This window comes from Budorcas taxicolor, chromosome 23, assembly GCF_023091745.1.
Source record: "Budorcas taxicolor isolate Tak-1 chromosome 23, Takin1.1, whole genome shotgun sequence".
Taxonomy (NCBI): Eukaryota; Metazoa; Chordata; class Mammalia; order Artiodactyla; family Bovidae; genus Budorcas; species Budorcas taxicolor.
Window position 1 is genome coordinate 12117256 of NC_068932.1, and position 27575 is coordinate 12144830.

Below are 27575 nucleotides of genomic sequence, written 5' to 3' on the forward strand. Positions count from 1 at the left end.
CTAACACCTACCCTACTCAAACTCTTCCAGAAAATTGCAGAGGAAGGTAAACTTCCAAACTCATTCTATGAGGCCACCATCACCCTAATACCAAAACCTGACAAAGATGCCACAAAAAAAGAAAACTACAGGCCAATATCACTGATGAACATAGGTGCAAAAATCCTTAACAAAATTCTAGCAATCAGAATCCAACAACACATTAAAAAGATCATATACCATAACCAAGTGTTTTTGTCCCAGGGATGCAAGGATTCTTCAATATCTGCAAATCAATCAATGTAATTCACCACATTAACAAATTGAAAAATAAAAGCCTTATGATTATCTCAATAGATGCAGAGAAAGCCTTTGACAAAATTCAACATCCATTTATGATAAAAAAAATTTCTCCAGAAAGCAGGAATAGAAGGAACATACCTCAACATAATAAAAGCTATAGATGACAAACCCACAGCAAACATTATCCTCAATGGTGAAAAATTGAAAGCATTTCCCAAAAAAAAAAAAAAATAAAAAAAATAAAACTCTCCAGTCTGTCTTCCAAGCCTCTTAACCTCTTTTCCATATTCTCCATCTTTTTGTCTCTATGTGTGACTTGTCCAGTATCTTCTTCTCATCTATCTTTCAGTTTACTAATTCTTTCTCAGATTTTGTCTAATATACTGCTACACTTATTCTTTGAGTTTTAATTTTGCTAGTGTAATTGTAACCTTTAGAGCTTTTCATTTGTTGTTTAGAATTAATTAGGCCATATTTGATTGTTTCCTTTACCCGTTGGTACTGTCGAACATCAAAATACAAGTTGGTACATTTCCTCCAGTCAGTTTATCTTTCTGAATTTTCACTGTTCTTTCAATTTTAACCAAGTAATCCTTTGCTAGTTCATCAACCTTTTGATGATTTTAATTATATTCTCAAAAAATATTTTCTCCAGAAATTTTTCTTTATAATTGTGTGTGATATGTGTACGTGCAAAGGTGGAGGGGAGGGAACTAGGCTGAAAACCTGGACCATCACTATAGGAAATTGCAGTCTGAAAATTGTTGGAACAATTTTAAAAATATAAAAGCACACAATTTTGTATTAGTTGGACTATTTGGGATATAGGTCAGATCACCTGTGTGATTTGTTATCTGATCTGTCAGGAAACTCTTGTAAATATCAAGTATTTAGAACAACCATTTTCAATCTATTTTTTGTCAAGCCTACAACATTTGACCATTTTCAGACAGAGTATAACTGTGCAAAATAAACTTCCAAGCAAATTCATTCTCTGTTTCAGGCCATCTATAAATCTTGTCCCCATAGTAACACAAGTACTTCTCAAGATTTCTTCATTTACACTTCCAAATTTGCCTAGTCATGAATCCTGAAACCAATACTTTAGGTGTTTTTTTTGCAATTAAATCAAAAGCTTTATTGTTAACCCAACTTTAACTTCTGTCTTTTCAGAGAATTCTTAGAACTTACTGATGAGTAGAGAAGTAAAAAGTTGTTACAGACTAGTTATTGATAAGAAAATAAAATAGAGTGCCAATTGAGCTATTTCAAATCCTAAAAGCTATTTCAAATACCGTGACAGTGTTGCAGTCAATATGCCAGCAAATTTGGAAAAGTCAGCAGTGGCCACAGGACTGGAAAAGGTCAGTTTTCATTCTAATCCCAAAGAAAGGCAATGCCAAAGAATGCTCAAGCTATCGCACAATTGTACTCATCTGACATGCTAGTAAAGTAATGCTCAAAATTCTCCAAGCCAGGCTTCAGCAATACATGAACTGGGAACTTCCAGATGTTCAAGCCAGTTTTAGAAAAGGCAGAGGACCCACAGATTAAATTGCCAACATCCATTGGATCATGGAAAAAGCAAGAGAGTTCCAGAAAAACATCTATTTCTGCTTTCTTGACTATGCCAAAGCCTTTGACTGTGTGGATCACAATAAACTGTGGAAAATTCTGAAAGAGATGGGAATACCAGACCACCTGACCTGCCTCTTGAGAAACCTATATGCAGGTCAGGAAGTAACAGTTAGAACTGGACATGGAAAAACAGACTGGTTCAAAACAGGAAAAGGAGTACATCAAGGCTGTATATTGTCACCCTGCTTATTTAACTTATATGCAGAGTACATCATGAGAAATGCTGGGCTGGAGGAAGCACAAGCTGTAATCAAGTTTTCCAGGAGAAATATCAATAACCTCAGAGATGCAGATGACACCACCCTTACGGCAAAAAGTGAAGAGGAACTAAAAAGCCTCTTGATGAAATTGAAAGAGGAGAGTGAAAAAGTTGGCTTAAAGCTCAACATTCAGAAAACGAAGATCATGGCATCTGGTCCCATCACTTCATGGGAAATAGATGGGGAAACAGTGGAAACAGTGTCAGACTTTATTTTGGGGGGCTCCAAGATCACTGCAGATGGTGACTGCAGCTATGAAATTAAATGATGCTTACTCCTTGGAAGGAAAGTCATGACCAACCTAGATAGCATATTCAAAAGCAGAGACATTACTTTGCCAACAAAGGTCCATCTAGTCAAGGCTATGGTTTTTCCAGTGGTCATGTATGGATGTGAGAGTTGGACTGTGAAGAAAGCTGAGCACCGAAGAATTGATGCTTTGAACTGCAGTGTTGGAGAAGACTCTTGAGAGTCCCTTGGACTGCAAGGAGTTCCAACCAGTCCATCCTAAAGGAGATCAGTCCTGGGTGTTCAGCGGAAGAACTGATGCTGAAGCTGAAACTCCAGTATTTTGGCTTCCTCATACGAAGAGTTAACTCATTGGAAAAGACCCTGATGTGGGGAGGGATTGGGGGCAGGAGGAGAAGGGGACAACAGAGGATGAGATGGCTGGATGGCATCACCAACTTGATGCACATGAGTTTGGGTGAACTCTGGGAGTTGGTGATGGACAGGGAGGCCTGGTGTGCTGTGATTCATGGGGTTGCACATAGTCAGACATGACTGAGTGCCTGAACTGAACTGAACTGAATGATTCTGTACTAATGACCCTGATGATGGGAAAGATTGACGGCAGGAGTAGAAGGGGATGACAGAAGATGAGATGGTTGGATGGCATCTTCGACTCAATGAACATGAGTTTGAGCAAGCTCTGGGAGTTGGTAATGCACAGGGAGGCTTTGCATGCTGTAGTCCATGGGGTCGCAAAGAGTCAGACATGACTGAGTGACTGAACTGACTGACTGATGATTATATAACAACAATGTATCATGATCAACATGTTTCTCTTTCTTAACAAGAACCTTCTAATTAGTCTTATTAAGTCTTTTCTTACATCTTAAGATAATAGGGCTTCCTTGGTGGCTCAGAGGTTAAAGTGTCTGCCTGCAATGTGGGAGACCTGGGTTCAATCCCTGTGTCAGGAAGATCCCTGGAGAAGGAAATGGCACCCCACTCCAGTATTCTTGCCTGGAGAATACCATGGACAGATGAGCCTGGTGGGCTACAGTCCACGGGGTCGCAAAGAGTCAGACACGACTGAGCAACTTCACTTTCACTTTCTAAGATAATAAGTAGAGTGAGTCTGATAAGACCTTTCTATTGTTAATTCTCATCTATCTAATTTAAGATGTATGTTGTGGTAGTGGGTCTTGTATATAATGCCTTGATAAGACTAGCAAGTGGGGCACTCTCCATCCCCCTTCTGATTTCTATGTCAGAAGTTTTCTCTGTCCTTTTTTTACTGTAATAAAACTTACGCCATACAAAAGTTCTGAGTAATCCAAGCCTGGCCTTAGTCCTGAAGCTAAATCTTCTTTGGAGATCACGAATTTGACATTATTCACCATAAATTGTCACTGCTGCTGCTACTGCTGCTAAGTCACTTTAGTCGTGTCCAACTCTGTGCAACCCCATAGACGGCAGCCCACCAGGCTCCCCCGTCCCTGGGATTCTCCAGGCAAGAACACTGGAGTGGGTTGCCATTTCCTTCTCCAATGCATGAAAGTGAAAGGTGAAAGTGAAGTCGCTCAGTCGTGTCTGACTCTTTGTGACCCCAGGGACTGCAGCCCACCAGGCTCCTCCATCCATGGGATTTTCCAGGCAAGAGGACTGGAGTTGGGCACCATCGCCTTCTCCAAATTGTCACTAGTCCCTACTATACCATCTCTTCAATTCATGACTTAAAAAAATAACAAATGGTCTAACTCAAATCATCAAATAATTCTCTCTTGTTCCCTTTGTAGTATGCATTTTAATTTACCCTAGATTGTCAAATGGGCCAAAGGAAGTTCAAAGTGATACAAGTATTACTTTAAAAATTATATAATATAAACTATATATATAGGTGTTAGTGGTAAAAACCTATCTGCCAATGCAGGAGACATAAGGATTGCAGGTTTGATCTCTGGGTCAGGAAGATCCCACGGAGAAGGAAATGGCAACCCACTCTATTGTTCATGTCTGGAGAATCCCATGGACAGAGGAGCCTGGTGGGCTACAGTCCATAGGGTTGCAAAAGAGTCAGACATGACTGAAGCGACTTAGCACAATCGTATATGTATGTTTGTGTGTGTGTGTGTGTGTGTGTGTGTATAATCTCACTCCCTACAGAACTTCAAGCATACTTATCACAACTGTGGGACATAGAGCATCCCAGAAGAGTCTGAAAAAAAAGATCTAAAACTCACCACTATATACATTGTCAAAAGCTGGAAAGATCTGGGTTCAAATCCTAATTAACTGTAGGACTTTGGGCAAACTACTGAAACCCTATGCATCAGGGTTTAGTCAAGAAAACAGAAACTGCTCAAAGTATTTCAAATAGAAAGAGATGTCATTCGGAGATTGAAGAGCTACAAAGCCATCAGGATGGCCGGTGAAACAAGGGTCAGGGAAACCATTGGCAGTGTTCAAAAATTCAGGAAGACTAGGAATCATAGAAAACTGCTAATTCGCAGGCTGACATGAGGACTGTTGGTGTTTAGTCGTTAAATCATGTCTGACTCTTTTCATGACCCCATGGACTGTAACCCACCAGGCTCCGTTGTCCATGGGATTTCCCAGGAAAGAATACCATTTACTTCTCCATGGGATCTTCCTGACCCAGGGACTGAACCCAAGTCACTTGCATTCCAGGTAAGTTCTTTACCACTGAGCCACCTGCAAAGCTCTAAGCACACATCAAGCCTCAAATCTGCCACATCAGTAGCCTATGGGCTTGAGCCTCTGCATCAGGAGGAACAGTGGCTTCTTCTATTCTTGCAAACACTCTTTGGCACAATGGAACATAGTGCCTTGCTGTTAGGAACTGTGGAGAATATAATACCAGGCTTTCGGCCTCTACAATGCAGGGGAGGGAAGAGCAAGGGCAGGGGATGTTGCTAAACTACCTAGAGAAATTCTAGCTCATTCCCTATATTTTACCATCTTCAGATGTAAAAATACTATCAAGAATAAGTCAAAATAGTAGATGGAGCACCTGCTGAAATAATCTTTTGTATATCAAATATCCTAAAGTGAGAAAAAATATACATATGTGTAAATACACATGTTATTCAGATATAGGTATGGATGATATAGACATAGATAAAGCATAATGGGATAGGAAAACAAATTGTGAAGAATCCTTAAAAGATAGAAAGCATATGGGATCAAATTGATAACAGCTGTGATAAGCATAGCTCAAACAAATTGAGGGTATTATCTCTATAAAGACTAAAAACAGAATCTAAATTGGATGAAAGAAAAAAGCAGAGAAGTAGTCCAGGAAATCATTCAGTTCAGTCGCTCAGTCACGTCCGACTCTTTGCGACCCCATGAATCGCAGCACACCAGGCCTCCCTGTCCATCACCATCTCGGCAAATCAATTAAAAAATTGAATTTAGGAAATTAAAAACAAGTCCTTTTGCACTTGCAGTATGTGACAGACCCAAGTTTTGGACAAGTTTTATTCATTTGTATGACTGGCACAAGGTTGTTTTTGTATTACCACTTTAAAAATAATGTTTGTGCAATTTAATTAATTTTGATATAAATATTGCTGCATTGTTATCCAAGTTGTTTAATTTAATATATAGTAATAGATTGCTTAAAAATAATTTTTCTGATTTTCTTTAAAATACATTTTTGGCCTTAAAGGGTGATTATACAATTAAACAAAAACATCTTTTACCCACTTGAAAGCTTTAAGAGCTATTTTGAGGGGAAAGTTTAACAATTCAACTGAAAGGGAGTGTATATATTTATTGTTCTATGTCCCTTCTAAGTGGGCCACTCTTTTTAAAGTTTGGTAACCAGGCCATCAATCCATTCTCACCCCTTTTCTAGCTCTTTCCTTTTTATTAATGAAGAAACTGAAGACCAGTGTTAGTTTTTGACGTGTGAATGGGCAGATGACCTCATCTCACCATGAAGATATTTTTCTTGAATATTTGAGTGCTTTCAAAATGCCAGGGAATGCTGAGGCTTTAAAACACAAAATTTTACTTAATCTACAAAATAATAAAGTGGATCCTGTTGTTATATTACATTCACAGACCAGAAAACTGAGATTAAGGAACATTAAGTTATATAATGTCACATTGTTAAAAGTGTCAAATTAGGATTTGACCATTATCGAGTTTTCAAAGCTCATAGCTTATTTGCTGTGCCAGTGTTTCTAGGGGATCTGCAATAGTCTGAATCTTTGTCTCCCTCCAAAATTCAGATGCTGGAATTCTAACTCCCAAAGGTGATGATATTAATAGGTGGTGCCTTGAGGAGATGAAGGTGGAAGTCATGAAGGTGGAACCCTCATAAATGGAATTAGTGCCTTACAAAAGAGGCTCCGAAGAGCTCCCTACCTCTTTGGTCATGCAATGATACAATGAGAAGTCTGAAAGTTAAAGTTGGAAGACGGTCCCCCACCCGACCATTCTGGCACTCTGAAATCAGACTCCCAGTCTACAGAACACTGAGGAATTAATTCCTATTGTGTATAAGTCACCCACTCTGCAGTATTCTCTTACAGCAGGCTGAAATGCCTGCAGCAGCCTCCATGTTCTTCCGGCATCCATGTTCTGTCTTTTTCTAGGCTTTTTCTAGGCAAGTCTAGTCTTTTTTTTTTTTTCCTTCATTTCGGTGAAAGTATATCCTGTAACTTAACTGGATGAGCACCTTCCAGCTGACTACTGGCAGATGATTACAGGACCCACATTTGCTTCAGTATTTACAAATAAGTGCACACCAAGTGAAGGCCAGATGAATTTGGAACATGCTGGTAGATGAAGAGCTTCCAACAGTTTGCAGAGAAAACCTGGACAAGCTGAGTCATCTCAAGACAAATGTTGGTAGAGGCATGTCAGTTGTGAAGAAATCTGCCCAGTAGCTATGTCTTATGAAATTTACCTTCCACCTCCACACATCTATAACTCTGATGGATTTCCAGGCCATTCAGGGTTCATGCAGGAAACATATGGTACAATCAAGGGGATAATGGAAGAGAAGTCAATGAAGATACTATTTACAAAGAGGCAGCCAAGGTTAAGGGAAATTTATGAGAGACGGAGTAGTGCTGCCAGGGTAAGTAATGAGAAATGTGGAGGGGTTCAGAAAGGACTATTACTTCAACCTGGAGAGCGAGCGAGCTGTGACTTAAACATTTTTTTTATTAAAATACAGTTGATTTGACCTTTATTAGTGGGATACAATCAGGGCTTGGGAACCCACCACAAAAGGTACCAGAAGAATTAATATCCCATCCTCACTCTTATCTCTATATAGTACTATCTCCTACTGGTAATCTCCAACCCCTGACCTAACCAGAAGTCAAAGGACAAATAGCCCTCAATGCAATCCATATAGATCAGCCTCCCTAAGCAGCAATCTCTGCAGAATGAAGTTGCTGGGGTAAGAAGATACCCAGCATCATTACATTATCCAAAGATGTATTGCTTTGTCCTGATAACAACACCAAGATTGATGTTTCCTGGAAAGTATATTTATTAATATCCATAATGTTGAGTGAGAACAAGATTCTCAGGGCACATCTTTCTTTTCCCAGTTGAAAGAAGGTAAGATTAAGTAAGAAATTTGGTAGAGTCATTTTAACAAAGAGTTCGAGACTTTGTGTCTCAGTTAAGTTGAAAAAAATCTCATTCACTTGCATTTCATCTTTTCTTACATGGAAAGTTAAGGGGCTGAATTAAAATTAGGAAATAGGCAAGCAAATAAAGTGTATCTTCCTGGTGAATTTTTTTTTAAGACTGAAAATTGCTACTGGGTGACAAAAGACTTCAAATGACTTCCGTTGGCTGTAATGATGAATCCAACTTAACGAAAGAGTCTTTTTTTTGTTTCAAAAATTAAGTTGAAGTTGTTCAAAAAGAACATAAGGAAAATCTACCTAAAAATAATTCTTTAGTAAAAGACCTGATGGCTTTGATAAATACAAAATCTGTTATAAGCTAAAAAAAAGTGACAATTGGTAGGAAATGCAATGAAATCTGAGGTCAAAGGAAGATAAAGAAACTGTAGGACAAGGGAATTAACAACTCCATGTGGTTTTGCATAGGTTAAATACTGCCTGGAATGTTGATCTCTATTTAGAGGGGTACTGGTAAAATGATTCTCGTGACAAAGGATCTCAAATCTATGTTACAGAAACAGTTTAGAGACACTTCGGGTACCAAACCTGTAGCAAACAAGAGGAACACTTGCTATGGCAAACATCTGAAGATTACTGAAGAAGGAGTAGACCGTTTCATGTGCTCCAGATGCAAAACCAGGAACAGGAGCTAAAGAGACAGGTGAAAAGACTGGGACTCAACACAAAGAAGTACTTAGCGAAAACCTCGAGGTGTCCAGACAGAGAGCTTTGTCCCTTGAAAAGAGGATGAAGAGGAGAATGGATCTCAAGGATGTTGAAAGATTCTTACAATGAAGACATGGTTGGATTGAATGATCTGAGGTTCTGTGATCTGTAATTTGATTTTTTTAAAAAGAGTATTTTGAAACGGACACCCAATGGAAATGGCTAGCAAGGGATGAGGGAAGAAATTATGAAATTTTAGGTTTAAAAAAAGGAAGAGAACATTAACCCTGAGTGTCTCCAGTGGGGCATAAATAGAAAGAAATGGGGAACAGATGGAAAATGCCACACACACACAGAGAACAAGGAAACATACATACTCTAAAGAACAGGGAAAGAAGGAAGATGTATATTGTATTTTTTGGAGGTTATTTTTCTGAAAATGAACTCAAGAGCATTATTTATAAAATTCACTTACATTATCACTTATCTTTTATACTTTCTGATATCAGAACTCCATAGAGAATGTGACACTTTTCCTACAGTTCTGATGCTAATATATGTGAAATAGCATTCAGAAGTAGAAAGAAAGCAGAATAAATTCTTTTGTCAATGTCTCAGAAACATTGCATGACTGTACTGAGAATTGTCAAAGACTTAACTGTGGCAGTTAGAAAGCACGATTTTGAGCAGAATGTTTCAGTTGTTCAGTATCTTTATCTCACAAAATGTGGAACAGCTGTTGTATTATAAAACTTACTAAATAAGTGAAGCATTGCTCTTCCTCAGCATTTTTGTGCCACTTTAAATTACAATGAATTCAGACGTTGTTCACCAAGAGTGAATTATCTTTTTTATACATATGATGGGCAACACTGATGTAGAATCCAATAATTGTTAACTTTCAAGAAAAATAAAAAGTACAGAATTTGATTCAAATCAGTCCCTAGAGTTGGAATTTTAAAGTATATCGTAAAATCATGGGCTTTAAAGTTGGGTTTTTGTTGTGCTTTCATCTGTGAGGAAAACATGACCTAAGGATTAGCTTCTCTTTCCTGGCCCTCAGAGTGAAAGTATCTCAACCATTAGAACACTGAAGGATAAGCAAGAAGACAAGCCTTTGGGCTTCTGTGACAAGATTCTTTATCCATCCTTAAAATCCTATAAGGAAATGAGTAGGACAAATAGAAGGGAGAAAGACACAAGGTCCCACACCTCCTCAGCAACTGAAAGTCAGCTGAAAATATAAGCTATTTCTTTCCATACTATCAGAATCCAGTTATTCCAGCCTGGGGGAAAAAAAAAAAAAAAAAAAAAAACTCTTAAGAGTTAAAGACCATAGCGGAGGTCACTGAGGTCAAGTAACATGAAGTAGGTACACAAATAAGTATCTTCATAGATAGATATGTGTGTGAAGATGAACCAGACGTAGTCTCTCCCCTTGGCGGGGTTGGGGTGGAGGTTCAGGGCAGAGAACATGAACTCTCATGCAAAGGTTTCAGCAGAGGTCTACGCATAGGATATGAAGCTCAGTGAAATGAGAATTCATGAAGGAAGACCAAAATAAGTAGTGCTCACCCAGCCTTGAATGACAAACAGAATCACATCCAATAGAAATAGTGGAAAAAGATGGAAGAGATTGCAAAAGCCAAGCATTAAAGCTTACAATGTCTGATAAACCAGCCCCTTAACTCCTGAAAGCCTCCTGGTCTCCCCTACCATGTCTGATCACCTAATATCCCTGCATGGATGTTCTAGCAACACTGACTGAGTTTGAATATATTTATTTACAGAGGTGGTACCAGAAAGTTCTTTAGACCAGCTGAGTTGGCAGGAACCTGTTTCATCACTGAATGTTTAGTCATGGGGAGACAAGAATACTAAGATCTGAGTCACCACAGATGCTATTAATGTGTGTCTTAGGAATCCAGGCACAGAAAGAAGGCCACAGTCCTGCTGGGAATGCAGTAGGAGAGCAAATAATTAAATAAGTCAAAAGGATTCTAAGTGGGAGAGTTCAAAGTGGCAGAATAAAGAGCTGCATTGAAACAGCAAATAAAAAAGACAAATATTTCATCTGCATCATTCCATCCAAACTTCTCAGGCTTTAGCCAACTGCCTCTGATGCACTCATTTCATCAAACAGGATATGTAAAGCCTTAGCAATCAATCAAACGAGTTGGCTGTGACAAGCCTCTGGCTTGCAAGGCCAGATCTTAAATTGAAATGTTTTGCTCCTTCAAACTCATTGAGCTCCTAAGACTGCTGCCTACTGGAGATACTTTAGAAGTACAACTACTTATAGCTGTCTTATAACTCACCCAAAGGTAAGTACAGATGTGCTTTTTATTCATTTCCTAATAGAGTCTTCAAATACAGCACCTCAGATCATTTAGGGAGACAAAGCTACTGATCTATCACCAGGAGATCATGGAATTTAAGATGATTTCCCCCACAAAATTGTATTTATGGTAATTATTGTATAGATGAAGTCATCCGTATCACTAGGACCTTGATGTAGATTTCACCAGGTTAGTGGGGCATAGCTGTTTCTGCAGGTGAATGACCTGCAGTCATGATTAATCACTGACTGCACACAATGTTCCAGGCATTGTAATAAGTCCTTTATATGCATCATATCATTCTATCATCCCAGTACCCTTATGAGGTCTTGACGATGTTCTGTAGGGAAGGAAACTGAGACTTAGAGAGGTTAAGAACCCGTGATATCCCACAGTTGCTAAGCTGGAGCTTACATGGAGCTTACATTCTAACAGGGCAAGACAGACAACTATTGTGCAACGTGAAATATCAGATGGAAATAGATGTTAAGGAGCTAAAAAGAGGCATGGGGTCAGAGGCATTTTTAGTTTTTACAGGGCTGTCACTCAATATAAGACATGTGTATTGGGGTGCCTATGTCTTTGAATTGCGGTTTTCTCAGGGTATATGCCTGGTTAGCAGTGGGATTTCTGGGTCATATGGTAGTTCTATTTTCAGTTCTTTTAAGGAACCTCCATACCATTCTCCACAGTGGTTATATCAATCTACATTCCAACCGTGCAAAAGGGTTCCTTTTTCTCCACACCCTCTCCAGAATTTAGGGAATGTACATGTGGACACAGGGAAGAGGGGAGGGATGAATGGGAGATTGGCACTGACATACAGTCAGTGTATGTAGATTTCACCAGGTTAGTGGGGCATAGCTGTTTCTGCAGGTGAATGACCTGCAATCATGATTAATCACTGACTGAACACAACGTTCCAGGCATTGTAATAAGTCCTGGATGTGTAAAACAGATAGCCAGTGGGAACCAACCTATAGCACAGGAGCTCAGCTTGGCACCTTGTGGTGACCTGGAGGGGTTGGGGGGAGGGGTGGGAGAGATGTCCAAGAGGGTGGGAAGATGTGTGTACATATAGCTGATTCGCTTCGTTGGCAGCAGAAACTAACACAACACTGCAAGATAACAGAGTAGTTAGGAGGCTACTGTAATTTATGAAATGATGGTAGCACAGACTCAGGTGGCAAATTAAGAGAGTAAAAATAAAATAAAAGACATAAGTAAAGGGACAAGCCTTATAGATATCTAGGGAATTGTCACTATAGGAAAAAGAAAAATGCAAAGACTCAGAGAGGGAAATGGCTGATGTGTTGAGACACAGTGGAGAACCCAGTGCAGCCGCTAGAGCAGAGTCTAAGAGGGGCTAGAAAGGGAGCTTGGAGTTGAAACAGGGCCCAGATAATGCAGGATCTTGTAAATCACAGAAACCAATTGGAAATCAATCCTGAATATTCACCGGAAAGACTGATGCTGAAGCTCCAATACTTTGGCCACCTGATGCAAAGAACTGACTCATTAGAAAAGACCCTGTTGCTGGGAGAGATTGAAGGCAGGAAGAGAAGGGGATGAAAGGATGAGATGGTTGGAAGGCATCACTGACTTGATGAACTTGAGCAGGCTCTGGGAGTTGGTGATGGACAGGGAAGCCTGGCATGCTACAGTCCATGGGGTTGCAAAGAGTATTCAGAGAAACTGAAATGAATAACTAGGGAAGCCATCAGAGGTTTCTAAGCAAAGAAATAATATAGTCTGGCTTTGGTTATTATGTTAGAGATGGATAGGTTTCAATGAGGAAACAGAGTAGTTAAAAGCCTAATTTATGAAATTATGGTAATACCGACTCAGATGGCCATAGCATAAGTGTGAGAGTAGGTCACATTCTGAATATGTTGTGAAGACAGAGGTGAAAAGATTAAATGGGAGTTCAGAATTAAAGTGAAATGAGACAAGGGAGGTAAAGTTGACTTTAAGGTCGGACTGTACAACTTAGAGGGCAAATTTTCCATTTCCTGGCTTGAGGAAATGGGTGGGAGAACTGGAAATAGAAGTTTGATTCTGGACATGAGCCTCTCTAAGTGGAGAAGGATCAATTAGGCAGAAGCATATAGGAGTCTGGAATTTAGGTAAATGTACAGATCGAAGATACATACATTTGGGGATCATCTGTGTATAGGTAACGTACAAGGTCATGTAGCAGGATGAGATCACTTTGAGAGTGACTATAGGTTAAGAAAACAGACCTGAGAACTGAGTCCTAAGATTGCACTAAGATGTTCATGACTATGTCCGTCTCGTCTGTACAACTCCCCGCTCCCCAAAGTGTACTCGTAACTTCTCCCCGCTCACTGGAAAGACTATATAGAATAGTTCCCAATTATAATTTGCCTGTGAGAATCAGTTGTGGAGACTGAACAGACACAGTCCATGAGTTCAGAGGATCAAAGAGTTGACTGCTAGAAGACAAGAGTAAAGGTATTTTAAAAAGAGGAAATCCACCACTGTATCGGACGCTGCTGATATACCGAGTAAGAAGAGGGTTAGGAAAATCTGATTGGGACACGTCCAGAGACAATGGGAAGAGAAGAAGAAGAGAGTCAAAATGACTGCAGCAGATTTTATTTCCACTGAAAGTGAAAAGAATGAAAGTATTAGTTGCTCAATCACGTCCAGTTCTTTGCAACCCCACCTCCCAGTCTCCTCTGTCTGTGGAACTCTCCAGGCAAGAATACTGGAGTGGGTAGCATTCCCTTCTCCAGGGGATCTTCCCAACCCAGGTGTCCTGCATTACCAGCAGATTCTTTACTGTCTGAGCCACTAGGGAAACCCACCAGCAGCCTTTTAATGATGTCTTACCACTCAAAAAAAGAAACCCTCACTGGCATGCATCCCTGGATATGGTACCAGGGATGTAGAAACATCTACGTATGAAACATCTACAGATGAAAAACATGTGCATATGCCTGAATTCTGACTTATCTACACGCCCTCCAGCTAGAGCACAAGCTTCGACTTTAAATAATGTCCTGCTTTCCTCTTATTCTTTGGCCATTAATTACTTGAACCCAATCGCTCCCTAACAGTAATCAAATCCCTCTAAGTCATTTATCTTACAAGAGTTGACCCTTTTGTGTATGTCAATTAATTCTATGTGTAACAGTGAAAAATTGCTTCATTCTGAGATGATGTACATTTCCATGTTACCCACTGAACCTCTCAGTCTTGTCTGGTTAGACAGTTATATTAACCAAACCACATTCATTTGTTGAAAATGAGGGCATATTTCTTTCTAGATTTTCATGGCAAGTTAACAATTCTTGACGAATGTATTTCTGGCAAGGCACAATTCAAAAGCCTAATTGAATGCCTAATACCATTTTGGTCTGTTAGACAGGTGATTCTTTTACTAGCAGTGAAATCTCTCCATAATGTCAAGTAGAATACACTGATTCTTTTTTTAAACAGTTTTATTCATCACCTCCCTCAAAATTTTCAAGCCTGTTGGGAATAGTAGAGAATTAATAACCAGGGCTACATCTCAATTATTAAGCACTGATGTTGTTTTGTAAAAGAGAAAATGGCGGCTCAAATTATATAGAGACTTGACAATAGGCAAGACTGTAGCTCTGGTAAGTTAGGAGTTATGGAAGCAGAGTTCTAAGTGTGTGACTTGGATCAATTTACTTCTTAACCATTAAATGGGTACATAGAATAAGCTCAGAATGGTTATGAAAATAAACGAAATGCAAAGCTCTTCATTTGGGGTTTAGAACACAATAAGTACTCAATAAATGTTATTTATTCTTATGTAGCCAACCTAAGAGCAGAATCTGTTCACCAGACTTTTTCATTGTTGATTTTTCTTCTGGGCCACGACAACTTTCAAACATGACGCAGAATTTGTGCCATGGCAACCAAATCATGACAGGGGGTGAAAATGGAAATAAGAATGTGGGGCAGTCTGTGCTCGAGCCAAAGATGACTTCATTTCAGCTGGAGGAACTTTTTACTTCAGGTCATTTCTTCTCCAACAGACCTGATTAGACCTCCACAAGGCAGATATCCTAATGAGGTGGGTGTCTCTGACAGGAGCACAGCTGCTGGAAAGGTGCTGAGCCTGTCAGCACTGACTGCAATGTTCCTCTTGGGTATAGAAGGCAACATGAACACATCAGCAGTGAGACAAAGTGAAGGGCAAGGGGAAGGGTGAGAGCTTAAAAGATTCATAACTTTCTTAATGGGGCCACTGGCCTCACCCTCTGGCCACTTCGCAAGCAAACCTTCCTCTGGGACTTCCCTGCAGAGATCCTCAGGCTTACTTTTGCAGAGCTTTGTACTGCCCTGGACTAAATTTAATTCACACAAAGCACATCCTTTGGGGTGGCATGCCAACCAGACTTGCAAGACTTTACTGTAAATGCTTGTTTTAGCCTAGTTTTATTTATTTTTAGCTACTTCATCTCTCACTTTTTATATGGAAAGGAAGAAGAACCTGAACAAGGGAAGTGGTTTACAGGCGATTTCTTGACATAAATATAGAAGACATATTGCCTTTTATTCTCCAGTTATCACTGCAGGGTAATTCCTATTTGGGAACACACAGATGTTCCAGACTTAACTTTGATGAATCCTACACTGAGCTGGAAAAAGCAGAAAACCATATTCTCCAAACTTTTTTCCTTGAAAAGCATGGAATCCTGCCCTAGTAGAGAGACATCACTGAGACATCCTACAGCATAAAAGCTATTTTGATTATTTTCCCCACTTTTTCTTTATGTTTTTAGAATAGTTTTAGATTTACAGAAAAATTGGGAAGATAATACAAATATTTCTTACACACCCCCATCCCAGTTTCCTGTTAGTGACCATTTACAGTAGCAAAATTATGATGATTAATGAGTCAGTACTGATACCTTATTATTAACAAAAGTTCATCCTTCTTTCATATTTCCTTAGCTTTTACATAATGTGCTTCTCATGTGGCAGGGTCTCATCCAGGACACTACGTTACATCTAATTGTCATGTCTCCATAGGCTCTTCTCAGATGCGATAATTTCTCCTTGCCTTGACAGTATTAAGGAATATTGGTCAGGTGTTTTGTAGAATGACCCTTATTGGATATGTTCCATGTTTTTACCATGACTTGACTGGCCTTATGAATTCAGAGACAGATCACAGAGGTAAGTGCCATTTTTATCATATCACGTCAATGGTATAAACTAGCAACACAATTTATCACTACTGATGTTGACTCTGATCACTTGGTTGAGTTAGTGTTTTCTCCTCTGTAATGTTATTCTTTATTGCCTTTAGAAGTCACAATGTGCAGCTCACACTTGAGGAGTGTGGAGTTTCATTCCCTCTCTTTGAAGGCAGAGGATCTATATAAATTACTTGGAATTCTTCTATATGGGAAATTTTTTGATTAGTTAGCTTACTTATTTCAGTATGGATCTTTAGAAATTTATTTTATACTTTAGATTATAGTGTAATATTTCTTTCCTTTGCTTAAATTTTTTCTGGCCTTGGCCACTGGGAGCTCTTTCAGTTGTCATCTACAGTTCTTTGACCTACCTCCATCAATAAGGGGCTTTGTTTTGTGGGTACTTCCTGCCTTTGTGGCTATGCAGATGTCTCCAATGCTAATCCATTACCACAAGAATCATTTTAACCTCCTCACCTTGCTCATCTGTAAACTTCTACTCCAATAATGAGAAACCTGATTCCTACCATTTACTACCTTTATCAGTAAAGAACCTACCTACCAATGCAGTAGACACAAGAGACTCAGATTCGATCCCTGGATCGGGAAGATCTCCTGAAGGAGGAAATCGCAACCCACTCCAGTACTCATGCCCGGAAACTCCCATGGACAGAGGATCTTGGCGAGCTACAATCCATGGGGTTGCAAAGACTCAAACACACCTGAAATGACTTAGCATGCACGCATGTGGCCAGTGTAACAAATTACCATAAATCTGGTGCTTTAAAACAGAAGAAATATATTCTCTCATGGAAGAAATTTTTAAAATTTTATTCTGGAGGCCCAAAGTCCAAAATCAGTTTCACTGAGCCAAAGTCAAGGTACTGACTTGACTTCATTCCCTTTGGAGACTCAAGGGGAAAAGCTCCTCCTTGTCTTTTTCAGCTTCAGTGCCTGTCAGCATGCTTTCACATCACTCCAACCCCTCCTCCATTTTCACATCATTTGTTCTACTTCTGTGGAATCTCCCTCTGCCTCTCTCTCACAAGGATCCTTTCGAGATGGCATTTTAGGGTCTACCTGGATAATTCAGGATAATTAATAATCTATTTTAGGATCTTTAACTTAATCACATCTGCAAGGAGTTCTTCCAAATAACATTCACAGGTTCCAAGGACCGAGACCTGGTATCTTTGGCAGTTACTGTTCAGCCTACTATACTATTCTTTTACCTGCTTTTCCATTCCAGGATAGACAGGTCAAAAATAAAGCTAGAGAGGAAAGGTGGAAAGGACAGATTTATTCAGTGTTAACTACTGCACCCGGTGGCTTAGCAGGTAAAGAATCTGCCTGCAATGGAGGAGACACAGGTGATTTGGGTTCAATCCCTGGGCCGGGAAAATCCCCTGGAGAAGGCAATGGCAACCCACTCCAGTATTCCTACCTGAGAAATACCATGGACAGAGAAGCCTGGCAGCCTACAGTCCCAAGGGTCACAAAGAATCAGACATGACAGAGCAACTAAGCACGCAGTACCACTGCTGCCATAGGGAAGAGACTCCAGCATGAAATGAATTCAAAACGCAGTTTCCATAGAGGTTATCGGGCGGGCATGTTAACAGGAGAGTAAGAGACTGGTGGTGGGAGGTGGGGAGGAAGGGCGGACAAGTAAGCCTCCAGCAGAGCCAGGAGAGTGGAAATTTACGGAAAGCAGAAAAACAGATATGTCAATGTGATTGGACTATCTGGGCTTGCTAACTGACATTTGCTGAAGTCAGGCTCCTACCTTCCCACAGAGACTGGGAGACAGGGGCCCTATCTTCAGGTGTTTAATAGAACAAACAGTAAATTCTTTTAGCAGTCTTGACCTTTCCAAAGCAGATGGGCATGTACAGGGGGCTGGAGTCTCCACCCGGGGATGCTGCCTCGGGCTGTGAGAAAGTATGCCAGCGTTTGTTCAAGTCTCTTAGTGTGTGCCAGGAGCATTTGTGCTGTGTGTCTGCAGTTTTTATAGGCCAAGGTTGAAAGCCAGGCAAGAAGAGGGCAGGGGAGCCAGACTTAAGTTTTATCAAGGAGATAGTCTTTGTCATATTTATAAGATGCCTTCACAAATGTTAACCTGTACTGCCATGGGAGACAACTCTATCAACTAGAGGACAGTTCTAACATACAGTTAATTTACCTTCAGTCTTACAGGCTCTATCATTTCCAAAGTTACTAGGACCGGCCCTTTTTTCCCTCTCACCACCTTTATTGTAGTTGCTTCATATATTTACAGCACTTAATTTATCCTGTCTTCATCTCCATTCCTTTCTGGAATTTTCTACCTCCTAAATGATTTTTGTTTATTTGGCTATATTAAGGCCCATTCTTTTTGCTATAAAGTTGTATGAGTTTTGATACTTGTCAACCATTATGTGATTGTCAAATGATATATTACAGTAAAAAAGTGCCCTCCAGGACTTCCCTGGCAGTCCAGTGGTTAGGAATCCACCTACCAATGCAGGAGACATGGGTTCAGTCCCTGCTCCAGGAAGATTCCTCATGCTTCGGAGAAACTAAGCCCATGAACCACAACTACTGGGCCTGAATGTTCTACAGCCCGTGCTCCTCAACAAGAAAAGCCCACGCACCCCAACTAGAGAGTAGCCTTGGCTTGTGACCACTAGAGAAAGCCTCTGTGTAGCAACAAAGACCCAGTGCAGCCAAAAATAATTTTTTTTAATGCCCTGTGATTCATCTATTTTACTCTCTCTTCCTCCTGCTAATTCTCAGATAACCATTGACAGCTTTGGCTTTTCCATAATGTCGTATAATCGGAACCATACAGAATGTAGCCTTTTCAGACTTTTTCACTTAGGGATATGGATTTAAGGTCCATCCATGTCTTTTTGAAACATGATAGCTCATGTTTTTTTATCACTGAATAAAATCCTGTTGTGTGGGTGTACTACAGTTTGTTGGCACATCTATGGAAGGACATCTTGATTGCTTCAATTTTTGATGACTGTGAATAAAGCTGCTATAAACATTCACGTGCAGGTTTTTGAATGGACATAATTTTTCAAACCAGAAGCATTTTACTGGATTGTTTAGTAAGAACATTTTTAATTTTATATGAAATTGCCAAATGTCAGTGTGCCATTTTGCATTCTTAACAGCATTAAATGACAATTCCTCTTCCTTTGCATTTTCATTAGCAATTGGTACCATCAGGGTTTTGTTTTGGTTTATGTGCTTTAGTCCTTTTAATAAGTGTGCAATGGTGTCTCATTATTGTTATACTTTGAAATTCTCAATATTAAATGTAGTCAATGAAGCATCTTTTCATATGCCGTCTCTTTTTTTTGGCTATGCAGTAGGTCCTTGTTGGTTATCCATTTTAAATATATCATTGTGTACATGTCAATCCCAAACTCCTTAACTATTCCACATTTCCCCTCTGGTAACCATAAGTTCATTCTCTAAGTCTGTGAGTCTGTTTCTATTTTGTAAATAAATTCATTTGTATCATTTTTTTTAGATTCTGCATATAAGTGATATCATATGATAATTCTCTCTCTGACTTACTTCACTCTGTATGAAAATCTCTAGGTCCATCCATGTTGTTGAAAATGGCATTATTTCTTTTTAATTACTGAATAATATTCCATTGTATATGTGTACCACATCTTCTAGAATCAACATTATCAAAATGACTATACCACCCAAGGCAATATACAGATCCAATGCAATCCCTATCAAATTACCAATGGCACTTTTCACAAATCTAAAACAAACAAACAAAAATCTTAAAATTTATATTGAGACACAAAAGACCCCAAATAGCCAAAACAATCTTGAAAAAGAAAAACTGAGCTGGAGGAATCCAGGCTTTCTGACTTCAGACTAGACTACAAAGCTATAGTCATCAAAACAGTATGGTACTGGCACGAAAATAGAAATACAGACCAATGGAAGAAGACAGAAAAACCAGAAATAAACCCACATGCATGCATATGATCAATTAATCTATGACAAAGGTAGCAATACTATACAAAGGAGAAATGACATTCTCTTCAATAGATGGTGCTGGGAAAACTGAACAGCTACATGTAAGAAATGAAATTAGAACATTCTTTAACACCATATACAAAACCAAACTCAATATGGATTAAAGACCTAAATGTGAGACCAGACACTATAAAACTCATAGGGAAATACAGGCAAAACACAGTCTCTGACATAAATTGCAGCAATATATTTTTTGATCCATCTCCCACAGTAATTGAAATAAAAACAAACATAAATGAGACCTAATTAAGCTCAAAAGCTATTGCACAGCAAAGGAATCCATAAACAAACAAAAAGACAAACCACAGAGTGGGAGAAAATATTTGCAAATGATGTTACTGGCAAGGGATTAGTCTCCAAAATCTACAGACAGCTCATGCAGATTAATGTCATCAAAACAAACAACCCAATCAAAAAATAGGCAGAAGACCTAAAAAGACATTTCTCCAAAGAAGATATATAGATGGCCAAGAAGTACAAGAAAAGATGTTCAGTATCGCTAGTTATTAGAGAAGTGCAAATCAAAACTACAGTAACACCTCACTCCAGTCAGAATGGCTTTCATCAAAAAATTCACAAACTGTAAATACTGGAGAGAGTGTGGAGATAAAGGAACCCTCCTACACCGTTAGTGGGAATGCAAATTCATACAGCCACTGTGGAGAACAGTATGGAGGTTCCTTTATAAACTAAAACTAGAGCTACCATATGATCCCACAATCCTATTGCTGGACAAATATCCAGAGGAAAACATGATCCAAAAGGATACATGCACCCCAATGTTCACTGCAGCACAGTCTACAATACATGGAAGTATGTCAAGATACAGAAGCAACTTAGATGTCCATTAACAGAGGAATGAATATTCATTTGGATAAAATGGCTCCTATATCTTAAGAGTCTGTGAGATTATTTTCCGATTTTTTATTGTTTCTTTTTAAGATTTATTTGTTATATTTTGGACATAAGGCCTTTATCAGATATGCATCTGAAAATATTTTATTCTAATCTGGGTTTGTGGTTCATTCTCATAACCTTGTCTTTCACAGAGCCAAAGTTTAATTTTAATGAAATCCACTTTTTTTTTTCATAGATCATGATTTTGGCATTGTATCTAAAAAGTCATCACCAAACCCAAAGTCCCCTAGATCTTCTGCTATGTTATTTTCTAGGAGTTTCATATTTTATATTTAGGTCTAAAACCATTTTGAGTTAATTTTTGTGAAAGATGTGAAGTCTGTGTCTAGATTCTTTTTTTTTTTTCCTGCAAGTAGATGTGAAATTGTTTCAGTACTGTTGGTTAAAATGAATGTCTTTTCTCTCTTGAATTGCCTTTGTTCCTCTGTCAGAGATCATTTCACTATATTGTGTGAATCTATTTCTGACCTTTTATTCTGTCCATTGATCTTTATATCTTTTCTTCACCAATACCACACTATCTTAATTACTGTAGCTTTATAGTAAGTCTTAAAATTGGATAGTATGAGTCCTCTGACTTCATTTTTCTTTTTAGTATTGTCTTGGCTATTTTAGATCTTTTGCCTTTCCATATAAACTTTTGAATTAGCTTTACAATATCTAAAGAATAACTTTCTAGGGCCTTGATTGGAATTGCATTGAATATATAGTTCTAGCTGGGAAGAAAAGACACCTTAAAACTATTAAGTCTTCCAATCTATGAGCACAGAGTAACTCATTTATTTCGATTTTCTTTGTTTTCCTTCATCACAGTCTTACAATTTTCTGCATATAGATCTTGCACATATTTTGTTACAATTATCATTAAGTATCTTTGTTTTTACTGCAAATGGTATTTTTAAATTTCAAATCTAATTGTTCATTGCTGATATATAGGGAATTAATTAACTTCTGCATATCAACTTTATAACCTGTGACTTTGAATTCTCACTTATTATTTACAAGAGATTTTAGTTGATTCTTTGGGGTTTCTACACAGTCAATCATATCATCTGCAATTAGCGTTTTTATTTGTCCCTTCCTGATAGGTATATCTTTTATTTCCTTCTTTTGTCTTATTGCCTTAGCTAGCACTTGCAATGTATTGTTAAACAAAAGTGACAAGAGAAGGCATCATTTCTTGCTTTCTATTTCTTACCATCAACTGTTATGTCAGCTGCAGGTTTTTTGCAGGTCATCTTCATTTTTAAATTATGTGTTTTCCAAATTTATTTGACCTTGAGGCCCTTTGGTTGAAGTACACCTATTAATATGTCACTGAGCAATAGTGTTTCATGGAACACAGGAAAAACTGTATCACGGTAATAATTATTCGGGAGTAACAGATCAAATTTTCCCTCAGGAGAAAATAAAATAGATTCTAGAGACAGATGAGAGAAAACATTGAAATAGTTCTTCTATCTGGTTTCCAAAACAATTGGAGATGATACATAGAAATATGGGGTTTTATGCTCATGGTTTCTCAACTTCCAGTTCAGTTCAGTTCAGTCACTCAGTCGTGTCCGACTCTTTGCAACCCCATGAATCGCAGCACGCCAGGCCTCCCTGTCCATCACCAACTCCCTGAGTTCACTCAGACTCATGTCCATCGAGTCGGTGATGCCATCCAGCCATCTCACCCTCTGTCGGCCCCTTCTCCTCCTGCCACCAATCCCTCCCAGCATCAGGGTCTTTTCCAATGAGTCAACTCTTCACATGAGGTGGCCAAAGTACTGGAGTTTCAGCTTTAGCATCATTCCTTCCAAAGAAATCCCAGGGCTGATCTCCTTCAGAATGGACTGGTTGGATCTCCTTGCAGTCCAAGGGATTCTCAAGAGTCTTCTCCAACACCACAGTTCAAAAGCATCAATTCTTTGGCACTCAGCTTTCTTCACAGTCCAACTCTCACATCCATACATGACCACAGGAAAAACCATAGCCTTGACTAGATGGACCTTAGTCGGCAAAGTAATGTCTCTTCTTTTGAATATGCTATCTAGGTTGGTCATAACTTTTCTTCCAAGGAGTTAAACTGTCTTGTCTTTTAATTTCATGGCTGCAGTCATCATCTGCAGTGATTTTGGAACCCCAAAATATAAAGTGTGACACTGTTTCCACTGTTTCCCCATCTATTTGCCGTGAAGTGATGGGACCGGATGTCATGATCTTTGTTTTCTGAATGTTGAGCTTTAAGCCAACTTTTTCACTCTCCTCTTTCACTTTCATCGAGAGGCTTTTTAGTTCCTCTTCACTTTCTGCCATAAGGGTGGTACCATCTGCATCTCTGAGGTTATTGATATTTCTCCTGGCAATCTTGATTCCAGCTTGTGTTTCTTCCAGTCCAGCGTTTCTCATGATGTACTCTGCATAGAAGTTAAATAAGTAGGGTGACAATACACAGCCTTAACGTACTCTTTATGTCCACCTAAATCATTCATTCATTATAAAATGTTTGTTTTGTGTTCTCAGATTAGTGGGTGTTATAAGACTATGAAGATGCATACAGCATAATTATTATAATGGAGGTATGCAGTCCAGAACAATGGACTGGTTCAAAACTGGGAAAGAAGTACATCAAGGGTGTATATTGTCACCCTGCTTATTTAACTTAAATGCATGTGAAATGCCAGGCTGGATGAAGCACAAGCTGGAAATCAAGATTGCCGGGAGAATATAAACAATCTCAGATATGCAGATGATACCACTCTAATGACAGAAAACAAAGAGGAACTAAAGAGTTTCTTGATAAACGTGAAAGAGGAGGGTGAAAAACCTGGCTTAAAACTCAGCATTCAAAAAACTAAGCTCATGGCATCTGGTCCCATCACTTCATGGCAAATAGATGGGGAAAAAGTGGAAAGAGTAAGAGACTTTACTTTGGGGGGCTCCAAAATCACTGTGGAAGGTGACTGCAGTCATGAAATCAAAAGACACTTGCTCCTTGGAAGAAAAGCTATGACAAACCTAGACAGCGTATTAAAAACCTAAGACATCACTTTGCCAACAAAGGTCTGTATAGTCAAGGCTATGGTTTTTCAGTAGTCATTTACAGAAGTGAGAGTTGGACCATAAAGAAGGCTGAGCACAAAGAACTGATGCTCTCAAATTGTGGTTCTTGAAAAGACTCTTGAGAGTCCCTTGGACAGCAAGGAGATCAGACCAGTCAATCCTAAAGGAAATCAACCCTGAATGTTGATTGAAAGGACTGATACTGAAGCTGAAGCTCCAATACTTAGACAACCTGATGTGAACAGCCAAATCATTGAAGAAGACCCTGATGCCGAGGAGGACTGAGGAGAAAGGGGTGACAGAGGATAAGATGGTTGGATGGCATCAATGACTAAACAGACATGAATGTGTGGCAATTCCAGGAGATAGTGAAGGACAGAGGAACCTGGCATGCTTCAGTCTATGGGATCACAATGAGTTATACATGACTTAGTGACTGATCAACAATGACAATAAGCTATGTAATTTTCTTCTGTGAACTTACAGTTCATAATCTTTGCTGATTTCTCTTTGGAAGTTATTTATCCAGATATTCTAGATACTGAATAATCCTTTGACAAATAGGCTCCACTGATTTTCCCTAGTTGGTTCTTGCCTTTCTGGTTTGTTTATTTGTATGCTATGATGCACATAAGCTTTTAATTTTATATAGTCCAACTATTGCTTTCCTTTAATTTTCCTTTGTTTTCTCTTTGCTTAAGAAATACTTAACTTAAAGATATAATCCTATATTTTCATTTAAAGCTGTTCAATTGAAAAAGCAAGAGAGTTCCAGAAAAACATCTATTTCTGCTTTATTGACTACACCAAAGCCTTTGACTGTGTGGATCACAAGAAACTGTGGAAAATTCTGAAAGAGATGGGAATACCAGACCACCTGACCTCCCTCTTGAGAAACCTATATGAAGGTCAGGAAGCAACAGTTAGAATTGGACATGGAACAACAGACTGGTTCCAAATAGGAAAAGGAATACGTCAAGGCTGTATATTGTTGCCCTACTTATTTAACTTCTATGCAGAGTACATCATGAGAAACGCTGGGCTGGAAGAAGCACAAGCTGGAATAAAGCTGGGAGAAATACCAATAACCTCAGATATGCAGAAGACCCCACTCTTATGGCAGAAAGTGAAGAGGAACTAAAAAGCCTCTTGATGAAGGTGAAAGAGGAGAGTGAAAAAGTTGGCTTAAAGCTCAACATTCAGAAAACTAAGATCATGGCATCTGGTCCCATCACTTCATGGCAAATAGATGGGCAAACGGTGGAAACAGTGTCACACTTTATATTTTGGGGTTCCAAAATCACTGCAGATGATGACTGCAGCCATGAAATTAAAAGACAAGACAATTTAACTCCTTGGAAGAAAAGTTATGACCAACCTAGATAGCATATTCAAAAGAAGAGACATTACTTTGCCGACTAAGGTCCATCTAGTCAAGGCTATGGTTTTTCCTGTGGTCATGTATGGATGTGAGAGTTGGACTGTGAAGAAAGCTGAGTGCCAAAGAATTGACGCGTTTAAACTGTGGTGTTGGAGAAGACTCTTGAGAATCCCTTGGACTGCAAGGAGATCCAACCAGTCCATCCTAAAGGAGATCAGTCTTGAGTGTTCATTGGAAGGACTGATGCTGAAGCTGGAACTCCAATACTTTGGCCACCTCATGTGAAAAGTTGACTCACTGGAAAAGACCCTGATGCTGGGAGGGATTGGGGACAGGAGGAGAAAGGGATGACAGAGGATGAGATGGCTGGATGGCATCACGGACTCGATGGACATGAGTTTGAGTGAACTCCGGGAGTTGGTGATGGACAGGGAGGCCTGGTGTGCTGCAATTCATGGGGTTGCAAAGAGTCGGACACGACTGAGCGACTGAACTGAACTGAATGTTACTTTTACCATTATATTTTATTTCACCTAGAATTGATTATTTTTGTATGGCTTATGTTGAGATACGATCATATTTCTTATTTTCTTAGTTGTGCCAACTGATTTACCAGGAAAACTATGCATATATCAATTTTCCCTATGTGTGTTTATTTTAGAGCTCTTTTTATGTTCAATGAACCAATTTCTCTTCTTATAACACCACTGGCCTAAATCATGATATTTTATTCATTAAATTCTTACTCTCTGGGAAGAGCAGTTGCCTCACCAATGTCTCCTTTTCTACAAATTGTCTTAGCAACTCTTGGCCCTTTTCTTCTGAATATTTTGTTAAACTAAGTTGACAAAGACTTGTAGGTTTTAAAATTTTCTTGTTTGGGAATTGTATATAACTTGCAGATTAATCTTGAAAGAACTAGAATATTAATGATACTAAATCATATTACCTTATTATCTTGTTCTCACATTTCATTTTTGAAGATTCATTCGCAGAGATGTTATATATTGTACATATAGTGTTTAGTTAAGTTTTTGCTTTTGGTAATAGAAAACTAATTTACATTTGTTTATTGATCTATGTTGAGCTCTCTTCTTAATTCTAAACTTTGTATATACTCTTGGATTTTCTATAGAGATAATCATGGGTGACTGCTGAGTCACTTCAGAAATGTTAGACTCTTTGTGACCCTGTGGACTGTAGCTCACCAGGCTCCTCAATCATATTCAATTACAAACAACACTCTTTCTTCCTTTCCATCTTTCTTCTCATTATTTTGTTTCCTTTTTCTTACTATACTGGTAAGACCCCCATTATAATGCTGAATAGAAGTTACATAATGAGAATTTTCATTTTCACTTGATTTTAAAGAAAATATTCTAAATTTTTGTTATTAAATATGGGGTAAGATTTTGGTATCTGTCATTGATCAGGTTAAGAATAGTCTATTTCTAGTTCACAATTTTTGAGTTTTTCTTTTCAATTAGTTAGAGGGTGCTGAATTTTATTAAACATCTGTCTACATTTACCTTGACAAAGTAAACTATTTTAATATTTTCTAAAGTTAAACCAAACTGGCAATCTTGTTAAAAGCCTAGTTTACTCACAGTATATTATCAGTTTGTATTATTGCACAGTAATGCTACATTAACAAACTATCCTAAAACTCAGTGACTTGCAGCAGCAGTCATTCACACTCATGAATCATTGGTCAGCTGAGGTGCATGGAGTGGCAAAGAAAGCTCGAATTCATCCATGGTACCTGGAACACCTGCTTACCCGTTTGTGCAGTTGTGCTCATGTCTGTAGGTCAGCAGATTCTAAGGTGTGCTGAGCTGCGCAGCTCTACCAAGTGCCAGGGTGTAAGTTAACCAACTAGC